Here is a 17,103-nt window from a genome sequence, read left to right as displayed (position 1 = left end):
TTGAATTAAAGTACTGCATGGCTTCGTCTAGAGGCAGTTGTTTTAAGGGAGTCCAATTGCAGTATTTTAGTGAGTTGATTAGTTTGTTAGTATTGAAGAGCTTTTTATTATGTACTACTCTGAGAATGGGTTTTTTATTATCGTGTGATCGATTCCTAATTAAGCAGGTTGCCTGATGGTCACTCAGAGCTTCAGGTAGACAGCCTAATTGTTGAGCCAGTGTGGAATCTGATAGCAGAATCCAGTCTAAGATGGACTGGCGTTTGGAGACTTTGTTGATTCTTGTGGAGGCAGTAATAATTTGTTTAAACCCATGGAGGTTAATATGGGTGGTGGGATTTTGGCTGGAACAGTCAGCCCAGTCTATGTTAAAGTCTCCTAATAGTATTGTTTCTTGTGGAAGGGAGGAAGACATCCAGTTTAGAAGGGTTTCCTGTATGGAGGTATTATTACCTGGTGGGATACATCCACCTACAATAATTATTTGTTTGTTAGAGTTAATCTTTAGTTTGGCCAGAATTAGTTCTATGTCCTTTACTTCTTGGACATTGCATTCAAATTATTCAATGGTGAGGTGGTCTTGGAATAGTATTGCCACACCACCTCCTTTTTTTTCTTTGTCTGTCCCTGTGTATAATATTGTACCCAGGGGCAGTTATTTCATTGTCATGGTGTTCAGGTCTGAGCCAGGTTTCTGTTAGCACTATGACTTCTGGTTTGTATACTGCTAGTAGGGCATGAAGGTCCTGAGTTTTATTAAGGATACTTCTAAAGTTAATGTTTAAAAGGAGGAGAGACGAGGAAGGCCATAGATATAAAGGATGTGGTTATTCTGGGGTACTGAGGATAGGTTTGCTTGCTCCTGGATTGGGGTGGATGTCCCCACAGCAAGTTAGTTTTTGGAATAGGTATAAATAGAGTTTGTTTAGTTTGTGTAGCAACTTAGTTATTTTCAGGGATGGTGGAGGATTATTTTTTTTATTTAAGAGTATTATATAGGGAGGAAGAAGATTGGGGGGAGGTGAGGAAGCAGGGTGATATGGGGTAATGTCCTTCCTTCCTAGTATTGGTTGTGGATTCAGTTTGCCACAGAGGTGGGGGAGTGATATTGAGTTGAGTGTGGTAGGAGGAAAAAAGTGACAGCAGGAGGAGAGAGAGGATAGCTACTGAGGAACATAACACTTTTAGTAGCTGGGTGTGACTTACATTGGACACTATGGTGAGTTCTAGGTGTAGTTTGCTAGGTTAGGGTGTGGTAGCTATACTAGTCAGGTGGTAAGTAGGATGTGTGGGAGTATGCAAATGAGGGGAATAATTGGTATTGTCTGATTGATTGGTTGGGAGTGGGTTGTTAGTGGGTTGTGAATGTGGGAGTATTCTCTAGCTATAAATGTATTTGATGTGGGGGTGGGAATGGGGATAAGGTAGGGGAATGAAGTGAGCCTGAGTGTTAGCGAGGGTGAATGGAGAGGGTCAGCACCTTCCTGTAGGTTCAGCAGACAAGAAGGATAAAGAAAGAAACAATCAGTGAGAAGGTCAGATACTTTAGCTCAGGGACAGAATACCATCTGTAATGACCAAAAAGTCTAGTTATGGATTGGGTTTTATACAATTTTAAACAATGGAACTGGCAGTCATTGGGTTGGGAGCAGGTATCTGGAGATGAGTGAAAGAGTCTAAGGTAGGGAGAGGTCAGACGGGGGATTCTATGTGGGAGGATGAGGCCAAAGGGAGACTATGTGGGAGAGAGAGGGCAGAGGGAGGAAGCAAACAGAAGTTAGGTAGTGATATGGGGGCTTGAATCAATGGGAAGATATGAGAGTAAGGGAAAGAGTTAGTAGGGGAAGTGTATGTGTGTGAGGTTACATGAGTAGGTGAGTGACGTAAAGCCTAGAGAGTATAGAGATAGTGGGTGGGTAATTTATGTAAGGCCTAGAGAGAACGGGGGTAGCAAAATGGAGTAAACAGGGACTGGTATAGCTGACCAGGGGCAGTACTATAATGAGGCACACAGTAGTCACAGGGTTCTATTCTACAGCCAGTGGGTGTAGAGCGTACAATTAGTAAATACAGTTTAACATACGTTGTTTATTTACTGCACTGTTGCTAGATAGGAATTCCAGCGAATGTACTACCCTCAAGGGGAGTAAGAGGTCTTCAAATCTGACTGGGGTAATCACTGTCCTTAATTTGTTTGATGCCAGAGACCTGCAAATGCTCCAGAGACTGCTGACTGCCAGGAATCAGACGCATGACCTTGCTTCCATGACCAAAGACCCTTTAAGAGCTCCCAAAGTGAAAACTGTACCAGCGAAAAAGGAATTTTTCTTAATAGTGTACTTTTATAACCTTGATACAGTCCTCTAAAACCCTCTTGCTTGAGGGTGTAGGCAATCACTTGGTATGTACTATAAGAAGAAGAAGAAGCCTGGGTCCTCTGTTTTATAACTTCAGTGGGAACTCAGATCAGGCATGCAACTATTTCTCCAACGGAGGCTGCAATCAGGTGCCTGACTGGGAAGAGGTATGAAGATGCATCTCCACCCAACAAGGATTTAACATATTCATATACCAAGAAAAAGGAAGCAGCATTAGGAAAAGATCCAACAGCAGCAGATGGCACAACAGCATAAATGCCTCAGATGCCTCCGGCCTTGTAAAATCCCTGAGGACTCTGCAACCTAGTCTTGATGGTGTCCAATGGGAATAGCATCAAGTCGACACATATGCCTGCAGTGCCCCCAGCATAATTCTGTAGCTTTATTAACCTCTCACCAAAGAAACTACACTTTCAAAATATTGAAAATACTTTTCAAAATATCTTGACCTGATAAAGGCTTTTGATACTGCAGTCCAATCTGGTATTACTGAAACGTCAAACTTAATGTAAAATTCTACATCATCTACACATGTAGCAACTAGCTGACAACAGATTCCAAGTAGTAAAAGCTTCTTATACCCTCTCTGAATGTAAAATTGTAACTAGTAGGGTACCACAGGGATCAGTGCTGGGCCATCTCCTCTTTGGCATTTATTTTGCAGAGATCCAAGCCAATATCCCTGCAGTGTGGTTGATCAAGTTTACTGATGACTGCAAGCTGGGCGCTGTTATCCAGTCATACTAAACTGCTCCAAAAAGGGATGGAATATGCACATACCCAATCTACTAAAAATGATCTCAAGCTAAATGCCAAAAAAGTGCAGAATTATAGTGTTCAGCAAAAAAGTTGCTCCCACCTCATATTTTAAGTGTTACTCCTCTTCAGAAAGGCACAGTTATAAGAAACCCACATACGTTTGTGGATAACTCTCTTTAACGTGATCAGCATGGTTCCACTATAGTTAAAAAATCCTTCTATCTGGCCCAGTAAAACTCAAAGAGAATATTTTCAAGGTCCAGAGAAGTCATCTTTCCACTGTACTCTTCTCTTATCAGACTTGATGATGTAATGGTTAAACATACATTTACACCAGAGGTACCATGTATGGCCCTGCTTGGTTTTGGAGGTGGGCACTATTAAGTACTCATATTAATTACTCATAAAGGGTGATAAGATCTTGGAAGTGTGTTTATTTAAAGGTGCATATGGCTAGACCTCTTCTGGTCCCTGCGATCACTTGCACAGTATTGCTTCTATATTTCTATCTCTCTAACAATTTAACAAAAACATACACAGTTGCCACTTTACAACAGGGGCTTTGCTAGGGTGAGGTGAAGAGGGCAGCCACCACCACTGTCACAAAGGCACAGAGTCTAAGGGGGCATGATCATCAGGTGCTGATCATTTTTTTATTGCATTACTGGCATTCAGAAATGAATGTCATTACTGCATTCATAATTAGGAGTGAAGCACTTCAGCACCTTGTCTGTGGTATAAACTTTAGAAGCCACGTCCTACAAATATAGCAAATGGTTTGCTACAGTTTAAAAAGAAAAATAGATCTTTCTTTTCCATAAACACAGAAAACCATATACTAGTTTGTAGACCATTTTTGTACAAGATGACCATTTATTTATTTATTTTAGAAGTTACATTTTGTCCTCAAGTACAACAGGAGCATTTTGTTTTGTTTATTTTTTAGATGAACGTCTGTTTAAGAAACAGCACAGGGAGTTGAAATTGTTAGCTTCACATCAACTAACTTTCTCATCAAGTTACCAGGGTATTTTATATAAAAATGAAGGGAAGTGACAAACTTATTCAAATAATTACTAATCACTTTACCCATATTCTAAAAAAACTGCCTACCACAAGTGGCTATTATAATAGGCCTGCCATTTGGGATTTCAATATTTTTATGCACTTTTGGATTACAGTAAAAATATGGACACTTCTTATTCTTTACTTTGCATAAAAGGTTAATCTTAGCTTTAGAAAAACATCCCATCATTTTTGCTTTATGTACCAAGGACTTAAATACAGCAGAAGTCTATTCATATTGATGTTTACTACTTATTTCAGAAGTAGTATAATCATTTAAAAGGTCATGGCACATCACCTGACATTGTTGTGCATTTAAAACCACTACACTGTGGCCTTTATCACAAGCTCTAATCACAAGGGTGAGGTATTTTTGCAAGCTTTTAAGGGCTAACCACTCCTGGTTGTATCCATTATATTGTATTACTACCCTCCTCTAGTCAATGTCATATCACTCTGTCACATCTAAAATTCATTATTTAAAAACTAATGCCATAAAATGGCAGTTCTTCTGCAAATTATAACAAAAGTCATCTAAATAAACAATCACATCTCCATTTTCAGATATACAAGAAAAATTACCAGTTCATCAGTAGTTTCAGAAGTATTGAAATATATATATTATAGTATCATTATTATAAAAGCAAATGAAAATGGATTTCTGAGCAAAATGAAAAAGTTCAATTTTAATCATAAGTAGCCTAGGACTATTAGCTGATACAAAATTGAGTCCTTTATTTAAAAAAAGCTACTTCATGTTCATAAAGACAAATCCCTAACAAATTAAATATAGGGATGTCCAAATCATAAGAAGTATGAGGTATATTCATCAAACAAGTCTGAACATAATGAAATAAAAACAGAATTGTCATATGTGCCTAATGTGCAATTTCTTTTAGCTTGAAGCAAAACTACAAAAGATTATTGTAGTAGTTAAAATCTTAATGCAGGCTTTAAAGACAAAGCAATTGGGTTTATCTGCTTCACGTACTTCTGGTATATTACAAAATCTTAAAACAGAGAGCCACATTTTTATAAACAGTAAAAAGAAGTTATCTAGTATGAGTAATATATGTTTGACTTAACACACACACACACACACACACACACACACACACACACACACACACACACACTCTCTCTCTCTCTCTCTCTCTCTGTGTACTAGCTAGCAGTTTAAAAGTCAACTACATGGCAAAAGTTAAAGGTAATTGATATATGCATACTTGATATAAGTCTATGAATGTGTTCTGCCTGACCAGTATATAAAATTAATGGGACTAAAAACATTTTTACTGCTTGTATCTTACTATCCATACCGATTAACAGCAGCTTCCAGTTTCTCAGTTCTTGTGTTAACTTTTGTTTAGCCTCTTCCCACATATTCTTAACTGCCATAACAGAAACCATATTAATCCATATTCCTAAACATAGGTGTTGCTGAACCAATTCGTGCGTGTGTACATATTTTATGGTTACAGCCTTTTTACACACAAAAACATTTGAAACTGCTGAAAATGTTCCACAACACTGAGGTGTTTTCTTTTGGATTTATCAGGCACAAAATGATACCATCTGCAATAAAGCCAATTTTTCTTGATTACTATACCAATTCTATCATCAGTGGCTGTAAATATAAAGCAAATAAAGGGGAAAAAGGACATACTTACCTGTTTCCTCTGTTCAGACACAATTTATCAGAGATAAACTGTTTGATCAAACTATATTCTACTCTCAGTTTATGTACTTTCTCTCTCTCTACTCCTCATATGTAAATATTGTAAATAGCATGTAACCTTACACCTTCTTTTCATACAGTCAAACCTGCTACTTAAGGAAACTACTAAATCTATTGTATCTACCTTCCTGAATGATGTTTTTTGAAGTATACTGCGTGTATTTGCTTTTTTACTAACTGTATTCAATGTAATGTTATTCCAAATGTATATATTTTATTACTATATTTTACACTATGTAACTTAGATTGTATTTGCTTTGCTTTTGGAGCTTTTCTCCCCGGGCCTCCACTGAAAATGGGTACGTTCTGGCCCAGTGGACTTCCCCGGTAATCAAACTGGAAATAATAAATAATAAATAAATAATGAATCCTCCCACTTTAATTCTTGCCTCCAAACCTTGATGTATCTTCCTAATTAACCTTATTATTGTATCAGGGAATACAAATGTTCCCCTTGTCCTACTTATAAAATCCCAGTTTACTCTTTCAAATGCTTTCTCTGCATCAAGACCCACCAACAAGAGCAGCATTTTCTTATATTCTGCTTCCCTCTGGACCATCATCATTCCTCTGTTAATGTTGCTAAATGTCTGCCTTCCCTCCACAAAACCAAACTGATCGTATCTATCAATTTTGGCAACACCTTGGCTATTCTTTTAGCTAATATAGACATAAACACTTTATAATCATGGTTTAAAACTGAAATAGGTCTGCATAATGCTTGCTTTGATGGGTCTTTACCTTCTTTAAGAAATACAGCCACCACAGCTTTCATCCATGATTTTGGTGCTTCGCCTCCTTTTAAAATAATGTTAAACAAACTCTGTCAGATATTTATCACTTTCTTTGCTCCTAATTTCCAAACTTTCTCAATAATACCATCTGTTCCTGGAGAGTTTCCTGAAGATTGATTATACAACACTGTTTTTATCTCATCCTCTCCTTAATTGTTATGCCTCATCTACCTCTAACCTTGGCGTAATTAAATCTTTCATAAATATTTCCATCCATGCTCTTTCTTGATTTTCACATTTCTTTGCTTTATACAAATTTTCATAACATTTCCAAAATATCTGTAAAGCCTTTACAAGATCCCCTGTTATTCTTGTTATAGGCCTTGTTATTTTAGCAACAGCCCTTTCTACTTTCTGCTGCCTATGCTAAAAGGTTGTGTACTCTAAAATTATCAAAAAATAGCTACTTAACAACAATCTTTCTAAACTCGTGCATATTATCCAGATACTCAAAAAACAGTAGCTTAACAAAAATCTTTCTAAACTCGTGCATATTATCCAGATACTCACTTATTTGCCCTTTTCCCATTTGTGCCTCTTCTTGTTCTTTGAGATTCCCCTTACTCTGCAACAATTTAATCTTTGTCAGCTCCTCTAAGTAATTCCTGTTAGCACTTAATAATGTCTCTTAAAATTAAGTGCAAATGCTCCTGTGATATATATATTTTTTTATCCAGTCTAGCCCAGTTATTGTAACTTGGAGAATAATATGTAAATTTTGTCTGAGTTTCTACTACTGAATTCATATCTTCCATACCAAATATTTTCATAAATTTATTCAGAAATCTGCCCTCTTTATTATATTTAGTCATTATTTTTAACATCTTATCCTGAGGACAGCTGTGGAATGCAGCACCTACCAATGGTGCCCAGTAGAACTAGGACTGGAGAATGTTGAAAAACCCCAAGATGTGATATGATGAGGGTACTGATCTGATGGAATGAGGATGAAGATTGGCAGGATAAGATGAAAAGCACCAGCTACACATTGGTAAGGTCCATTCCATTTGAGTTACTGCCAACGAGGTCACAATCGGATCTCAGATTAACATCTTATGCAAACAGCAACATGACAAGGGTGCCATATTCTATATGTATTTCAATAAAGATTATGATCAAGATGGGCCTATAATAAAAAATAAAAAAAAGAAAGAAAGATGGGCCTGTAATAAAATAAGACATAAAGATGCTATCACATCCTGAGATTTAGTGTAACCAGCTGCCTTGATGCTTAGATATCGTGCGACACATATACCCTATATAGGTAGAAGCTCTGTTTTAAAAAAAAGCTGCATTATATGCAGTCCCCTTGCTTTACAAAAATATATAAATGATTTCAGTTTATTTACATTTTCTGTATAACTGCACTATAGTATAGTAGTATGTTATTTGACAATGCAGATATATGCATGTTTCATGTGTACTTAACATAAAAATTAACTATTTTCAAAATCCAAAAACAACCAGAAATATGAAATAGTAGTAAATATAACAACCACTGCTATGATTAAATTAATGTATGTTTATTAAAATTCTAGCACTTCGATGTATTACCTTCAGTAGTATTATTAACTATGATTGCATCTCTGCATTATATCTGTATCTCTCATTGTGGTTACAGTCTGTAAAAGGAATTCTCAAAAAAGAGAATACTCAGCCTGCCCGCTGCTTTCCATGCAAGATCACGTTCTCAGCGGAGACCAAGAAATTGTTGTGCAATCTTGGAGTTGGCATATATAATTAGCAGGGATGCAGGGATGCAGAGGGGCTTGGCCCCCTGGAAAAAATGTTTTTTAAACTATTCTATCTTTTTAGATTTGATCTAAAAAAGACTAATCTTTTTGAATGCGCTCTTTTGAGCATTCTCTCGATGATGTGTCATTGTATGCTCATATATGTTTAAGTGTTTGTCTGTGTCTGTGAGAGGTATACTGTGAGCTCTCTCTACTTCCTTGGGCAGAACTGCAATTTGGTCATCTTAGCAGCTGTGTAAGTCATACTCTTGAGGATCCAGTATTGATATGATGCAGCACTGCTGTAACTGTACATGACCTTGAGCAGCAATTTAACAGATTAGTGCAACTCAGCTTATATGTGCTGCCCAAGTAGTGCTGCTGTGCTAATTTTTGGGAATTCCATCCATTCTCTGCTGAAAGTATACATTTCGTAACAACAAATGTTTTACCGTTAATGTTATCAAAACAAACACATTTCACAAGCAATACAGTGACCCTAGGGCTATGTAATCTTGTGGTATTCCAAAGAAGCCAAGGGATAATTATGTAGCATTTTGATCTATGTACTACACAATTAATATTTTGACACCTCTAATAAAAACTGAAGGGACATGTTTTAATATAATGACAAAAAAATCATCTCAAACTTAAAAACACAAACATAGCTGGATGATTTTAACAACCTGTTGTTTTAAAGCAGAGTACTCATTTACAAAAATGCCAAGCTACTATTGCTATTTGACTTTTTCCCTTGATGAAAAAATGCTGCAATGAGAGGAATAAATAACAGATTTCTCCAAGAGAAAATTTCTGACCTGAATACCTGCATGAAGTTAAGCTTTAATAACATCAGGTATGGAATTATCTCCCTGTTTAAACATTCTCATCACCTGAGAAGTCTCCCTCAGAAAATTTTTACTGCAAATGTTTTTAATATGAAGCAGTTTACTCATTTTACTTTAAGGAAGCGATGATATCAGAAAATGGTGCTATAAAGATAACTGAAAGTAGGAAGTGGTTTTCTGTGGAGACAAGTTGTCAGAGATCTACCTGGAATATCACCTGAGTTTAAATTGTAGAAAAAAACAACACTAAAAAAAAAAAAACTATGGCTGAAAATAAGACTAAATGTGTCATGAGAAGTAACATGTAGAAACAGGTGCCTCATTTGTATATAAAACAAATCACTAATATGTCAATAATGCTATCATAAGTATGTATTTCTGATAAAACTGACAACAGTCTTTTTATCTCTCTCTCTCTCTCTCTCTGTGTACATATATACACTATCCATGTATCTATCTTTATTGTATATATGTGAGTGTATGTATGTGTGTGTGTGGGGGGGGGGGGTCCATGTCATTTGACCAAATCAGAAATCAGTGAACTCATATGACTGAAAACTCATTTCACTGAATTACATTTGATAGAAAGCATTCTACACAACAAATACAATGTAAAACATGTTTTTGCAGGGGACAGGTCCCCCCTGCACCCTACTTCCTTACTTATATATACTAAATCTATGGTCAGACAACCATGGATAAAATAAAAAAGCACAACGCTGTGAATTAGTGTTGATGAACAAACCTAAACATCTACAGATTTGAGGATATGATGTGACAATGGCCACTTGCAAAACACACATACAGTTCTAGACTAGTTTGTTAATAATGCCTATCATCAGAAATAATACCATCATGCACTGCCTCTATACTTCTATACTTTTCTGTCAAACGACTTTTCAGTTAATGGTGTTCAACCATTTGTGATTCAGTTAAATGAGCATTCAGTCAAATGAGAATAAACCATACACACACACACACACACAAACTCACACACACACACACACACACACACACACACACACACACATATATATATATATATATATATATATATATATATATATATATATATATATAGGTTTATGTCAGATGATTGAATTTTCAGAACCTTGAACTTCATGTGGTCGAGACCATATGTTCGACTTTCTGAAAACTCAAATGAAATAAAACAACAAAAATCTACGTTTTTGCATCACACTACAGTGGGGAAAAGGGTAAATTCCTCAGTTCCCACTGTACCGTGATCTCCATACAAATGCATTGAATTTTTGGAACGTCAAGCATATAGTCTCAACCATATGAAGTTCAAGTTTCTGAAAACATGATCATCTGACATAAGGCTGTATAAATATAATATAATATAATATATATATATATATATATATATATATATATATATATATATATATACACAACATAGAGAGAGAGAGAGAGAGAGAGATGGAGATACATATATAATATATATATATATATATATATATATATATATATATATATATATATATATATGGATCTACCTGACTACATCGACAGTTCATAACACCGACAACAACTTCACCGACACCACATAATCGACAGTTCACAAACACGACACCTCATACACTCGACACATCATAACAACAAACAAAACAAATCCCCTGTCCAAAACCCACACACACAAAACAAGCACACCAAAATCCTTACAAACCAACACTAACCCTTACATACACAACTATCTACAACCCTAACCGAAACCCTAACCCTAAGGTCCGTCACTATCGCACACTCACCTAACCCGCGCCCTAACCCTAGCTCACTTAACCCGCCCCTAACCCAAAAAATATCACTACTGCACCCTTACCTAACCTGCACCCTAACCCTAACTCACTTATCCCACCCCTATCCCTACAGACCGTCAACATCGCACACTTACCTTACTCGCACCCTTACCTAACCCGCGCCCTAACCCTAACTCACTTATCCCACCCCTATCCCTACAGACCGTCAACATCGCACACTTACCTTACTCGCACCCTAACGGCCGTCACTGCCGCATACTTACACATCCTTTCCCCATTTCAGTTTTCTCAGCGTCGGTATTTTCCTCCGTCGGTCATCTGACTTGTCGATCTTCTGACTCGTTGTCGGTGTTGTGAACTGTCGATGTAGTCAGGTAGATCCATATATATATATATATATATATATATATATATATATATATATATATATATATATATTTATACACACATACACACACACACACATAATACACACCAGAATATTTTTACAGTGCATAGAATGTGTTTATATGATATAGTTTTTGTATGCATGTATTTTTAATTATATGTATTTGTTTAATATGTTTTAAAAGAATATTATGAATTTTAAATGATATTAATACAATGTTGTTGTTTGTCTTTCGGTTTTTTCCTGGTAAGGGGTCGCCACAGCGGAACTCCGGTCCACTAATGATTGGCAGTAGATTTTTTACGAAATGCCGAGGTGCCAGCTCGACATCCAACCTTCAATGGAGGCATGCCCATTTACGCACGCATGTCTTTTGAATGCTACCCAACCTCAGGGAAGACATGCAGACTCCACACAGAAGGCAGTCCCAAGCCAAGCCCAGGATCGAATGGGAGAACCTCTTGCTGTGAGGTAACAACGCTACCGCCATACCACCACAGCTTTTTATAAATATGTGCATGTATCTTTAAAAACAGATTCATAGCTTAACTATAGTGGGATGGCCTAATGTATTTAATTTATTTTATTGGCCAATGAATGTTAAGAAGTTGATTATAAAAATGTTGATTTACTAGTATGAAAATAGTTTTGATGAAGTACGTTATATGTTAAAGGATGAAACCACTAAATTATTAAAGTTTTTTTGCATTTATTTTGTGGGCAAAGTTTTTTTTACTATCTTTGTGGTTGATAGTATATTTCCGGGTTGACTCTTCTTGGCCATTTTGGGTGCCATTACTGAGTTCCATTGCAGGAATTTACATCTCTTTTGAAGAACAAAACACAGACATGGATGTATTTTCCACTATTTCTCAATTTCTGCATTTTGCTGTTTTGATTTCCTGCTTCCCTTAGTTTCTGTTCACCTGGTGACCCATTTCTCAGGTTCACTTTCTGTAACGATTCCCCCTGAAGAAACATGAGTTCTCATGTTTATTGTCACGTTGTCCTATTTGAATGTGATTTTTCCTGTTTAGTTGGTTCTGTAAACATTTATTCACTTATTTATAGTTATTTACCAGGGGGTTATTACATTGATCAGTACTGACCAATTTCAGACTCAGCCCAGGTGAAATACATAACATTTCACAAACAAACAATACAGAAATGTAAGCAATACCAGAGTAGTTCAGACTAATTATAAAGAAAAAAAGACTGTATAAATAAATTCTGGTGAATAAGCATAGTGCATTGTACACTCAAGCATTGTATAATGTACAATATACACATTAGTTTCTAAAGTGGGCCAATCTTCAGTAAATCCTGAGAGAGGAGAAGAGACTCAGAACAGAGACAGGTTAGGTGATATGCCTTGTGCTGAAGCAGGAACATTTGGCTTGGATGGAGAAGTGCTTTTTCTAGGGTGATACACTGATGGTCATAAAGAGGCAAGTTTGTAATGAATTGGAAGATGCTGTCAGAGATAGTCTGGAGTGTGGCAATGTGTTTTTTTTTTTTTTTTGAAGGCAGAAGCAAAAATTAGAAGCCTATATTCAAGATGAGAAAGGAGTACATATTTACAAATTGTTGCTCTGATTGGCTGGGGTAGAGAAAGGGTGATCTTTTTAGCCCAGAAGAGGAGAGAGTTTATTTTAGCTTTCTCTCTCTTTTTTTTTTTTTTGTGTGAAAATGGAAGTTTAGAGGCTGATCAAGCTATAATCCTAGGGTATTTGAAGGTGGAGGTTGTCTGTCTGGAATGGTTGTGTAAATCAAAGATAGTCAAAGAGTCAGGTGCTTGCTGAATTTTCTGTGGAGTTTCAAAAAGCATAAGTGGGGTTGCAAAGTAGTTTATGGTTTATGAGCCATTGCTGGAGCTCATGTAAGTACAACTGGAGTTGTCATTAAATGTTAATGTGAGAGTGACCTGGTTGGTAAATGATCATGTCATCAGCACAGAAGATAAGTGGAAGATGGGGGAGGTCACAAGGAAGTTTGTTAATGAATATGGAGAAGAGGAGGAAGGCAAGAATGGATCATTATGGTACACCTTTAGTAATAAGTGCTGATTCTGATTAGGGGGATTCTATTTTTAACTCTGAAGTGTCTGCCAGTGAGGAGAATTTTAAACTACAGAGTGGCATCTGGACTGATACCATTTTCAACTAATTTGTTTTGGAGCAGACAATGGTCAGTGAGGTCAAATGCCTTTGTCACGCCTAAAAAGAGGGCACCTGTAAGAAGGCCACTAGATGTCATCAATTAGGGATAAAAGTGATGCCATATTACTTCATCCAGGCCAGAATCCATGGTGTTTAGAGGAGAGCAGGGGGTACTGCTAGAAATGTATATATATGAGAGAGAGAGTTGGGTATAGACTTCCTTTTCTCAAAGTTTTTTCCCAAACTCTGGAGGATGAATGTTGAACAGAAGTGAAAGATATATTTTGGGCTGATTTGCTTTGGGAGGAGTTTAATTAGAGCAGTTGTCCAAATCTGCCGCATGATGCTTTTATTGGGACATAGATTATATATCTGTCAATGTGTGAGAGGAAGACATAGATGTTCTCTGCAGTGATATGTGAACCAGGGAGTTATATTATCAGATCCCAGAGGCGTGTCAGTGGGAATATGTTCAAGTAGAACACAGACTTCTTTGGGACGTATGCATTTGAAGTGGAGGAGGGTGGCGGGGTGAGCAATGTATGATCTGAGGGATGTGTGATGTTTATTGATGGAAGATCACTAAATTGTTTAAGGAAATCTTCTGGAGAAAGTTTTGTTGTACCCCAATGAATGGTGTTTGTAGACAGGGTATCAAGAGCAGGTTTTCTTCCTGTAACCTCTTTCCAAAACAGACTGGTGGAATGTAAGATGGTAATTTGTTTCTTTGTGTGGGGATTTCTTTTGTGCCTTCTGATAGACATCTTGGCTTGGTAATGTAAGACTATAAAGGAGGTGCAGTTGTCAGTGGTGGGGGTTTGTTTCCATTTTTACCATACTTCATGGTCAGTGGATATTCAATCAGTTTGGGGGAGTTTATAAGGCTGTGGGATAAGTGGGAAGAATTTGCCTTGCGGCTGTATAGAAAGTTGGTTAGGCTTACAGCTGCTCTATTTGTATTATGTAACGAGAGATATGGTTCTGGGGTGGTGGAGCTGCGGTAGCATTGTCACCTCACAGTAATACATTGTCCTGTTCGATTTTCAGCTAGAGTATCTTCTATGTGGAGACATGCGGGAATGGGCATACCTTCGTTGAAGGTTGTGCATCAGGGCCGGCAACTCGGCACTTAAAAATCTACTGCCAATCATTAGCGGACCGGAGTTCCGCTGTGGCGACCCCTAACCGGGAAAACCCGAAAGACACAACGAGAGATATGGTTCCATTGTGGGCTGTAAGAAAGGTTCTGAGTTTGTCATTTCTGCTATTCTGGTTTTTGAAGGCTTTTAATATTGGTGGTAGTTTTATAGGATGGTTGATAATTGCACAAGAATCTGGTAGTCTATTGGGCATTTTGGGCCAATTTCTAGCTCTTTCAAGTCCCCCTGTATAAAACCCACTTTGGTGCGGTTTTTGCGCTTGTTACTACTCAGCCAAGCTCCTCGTGGTCCTGCAGAGTGGTGCTAGCAGCAGAGAGGCTAAAAGAGCGACTGCTAACCTGATAAAAGTGTTTTTTTTTTCCTGCTACTACCTGGGTGACTGTCTGATCTAACTAAACTGCAAGTATTTCTGCTTCCTGAACTGTTTTAAACTGTTTAAAGTTGTTTTTGCACCTGCACTTTTAAAGTTTGTCCTGTTTGTTGCATTTACCTGTTGAGGCTACACACTCAAGTGTGCTAGCCTGTGTTACATATTTATTGCATTTTCCTGCTGTTTGTTGCAAAAAACAAAAAATGATCCTTGTTTCCCATCTTTCCTGACCTAGAGTAGTCCAAATACAGGCTTTGCTGTATTCTGGACTTTTGGAAAGTTCCTGTGTTGCCCATTTCCTTTCTTGGATAAAGGGAGGCTTCTTTGTTCACCAGTGGCAGTGGGGAGCTTAGAGCAGCCTATCTATCCCTGGAGGAGTGTTCCCAGCACAAGAATCTGATAGTCTATTGGATGTTTTGGGCCAATTTCTAGCTCTTTCAAGGCCCCCTGTATAAAACCCACTTTGGAGCAGTTTTTGCGCTTGTTACTACTCAGCCAAGCTCCTCGTGGTCCTGCAGAGTGGTGCTAGCAGCAGAGAGGCTAAAAGAGCGACTGCTAACTTGATAAAAGTGTTTTTTTCCCTGCTACTACCTGGGCGACTGTCCGATCTAGCTAAACTGCACGTATTTCTGCTTCTTGAACTGTTTTAAACTGTCTAAAGTTGTTTTTGCACCTGCACTTTTAAAGTTTGTCCTGTTTGTTGCATTTACCTGTTGAGGCTACACACACAAGTGTGCTAGCCTGTGTTACATATTTATTGCATTTTCCTGCTGTTTGTTGCAAAAAAGAAAAAAACAAAAAAATTATCCTTGTTTCCCATCTTTCCTGACCTAGAGTAGTCCAAATACAGGCTTTGCTGTATTCTGGACTTTTGGAAAGTTCCTGTGTTGCCCATTTCCTTTCTTGGATAAAGGGAGGCTTCTTTGTTCACCAGTGGCAGTGGGGAGCTTAGAGCAGCCTATCTGTCCCTGGAGGAGAGTTCCCAGCACAAGAATCTGGTAGTCTATTGGCCGTTTTGAGCCAATTTCTAGCTCTTTCAAGTCCCCCTGTATAAAACCCTCTTTGGCATGGCGTTGCGCAAATTTGCGCATTACGCAGCATCGGGCAGCTCTCCTTAATTGGGTTTAAACCATTCTCGGCTCCACAAAGTCTGCGCTTCACTTTTTCCCTTAGAACTGATCTAGTTCGCATAATAAACACCCTATTCCTACTCTAAAGCCTGGCACTTGCTCACTAAAGCAATTATATAAGTCAGCACTAAAAAATTAAAAGCACTACACACTCACAAACTCCCCTTAAGTACCTTGTTCCCCATTGGCCCTTTTTTTCAATTATAAAGGAATTCCCAGTACTATTCTAGCATGTCCAAAGGTCAGTTGTCAATCTCCTCTCCGGTCTAGCTGGCGAATCTGGGAATCTTGAGGCAATGTTACAACTGCCTCATATACACAGACAACCCTCTCCTCCTCCCAACAAATTCCAACACATGTGAGAGATGCATCCATATAGCCAAACTGGAGCCTAAGCTCTCTCAACTCAGTACTGGCATAACCAGTCAGGAGGAGAAGGAAGCCACACTCACTACAATTCCAGTCTCACATAGACCTACCACGACAGCAAACCAAACACATAAACACACAAAAACATACTCGGAGGCTCTAAATAAAAATCTGCCTAAGCAGCAGACCTCCAAAGCAGACACCCAAGCAACCGCTACCCCAAAACAAAACATGTGCAACACATAGCTCACAAAGCCAGTGTGCCGAACAGTCACAGCCCTTAAGGCTAAACAACACACCTGATACACTTGTAATAGGTGACTCTATCATCAGGCACACTGACGTCCCGCTCACCAGGATGAACAAGGAGAAGGTCATGGTGAGCTGCCTGTCGGGCGCTAGGATCCGCCACATAACACAAGCACTCAGGT

The 17,103-nt window shown here is 38.0% G+C and overlaps 1 pseudogene; it reads right to left on the bottom strand.

Moving 5' to 3' along the window:
* Positions 1 to 2,185: 2,185 nt before the first annotated feature.
* Positions 2,186 to 17,103, bottom strand: part of LOC122787153 — a 40,607-nt pseudogene continuing 25,689 nt past the window's right edge.

Source organism: Protopterus annectens, chromosome 1.part0 (genome assembly GCF_019279795.1).
Source record: "Protopterus annectens isolate FY-2018-M chromosome 1.part0, PAN1.0, whole genome shotgun sequence".
Lineage (NCBI taxonomy): Eukaryota > Metazoa > Chordata > Ceratodontiformes > Protopteridae > Protopterus > Protopterus annectens.
The sequence above is the reverse complement of the archived record's forward strand: the minus strand, read 5'-3'. Positions and strand labels throughout refer to the sequence as shown.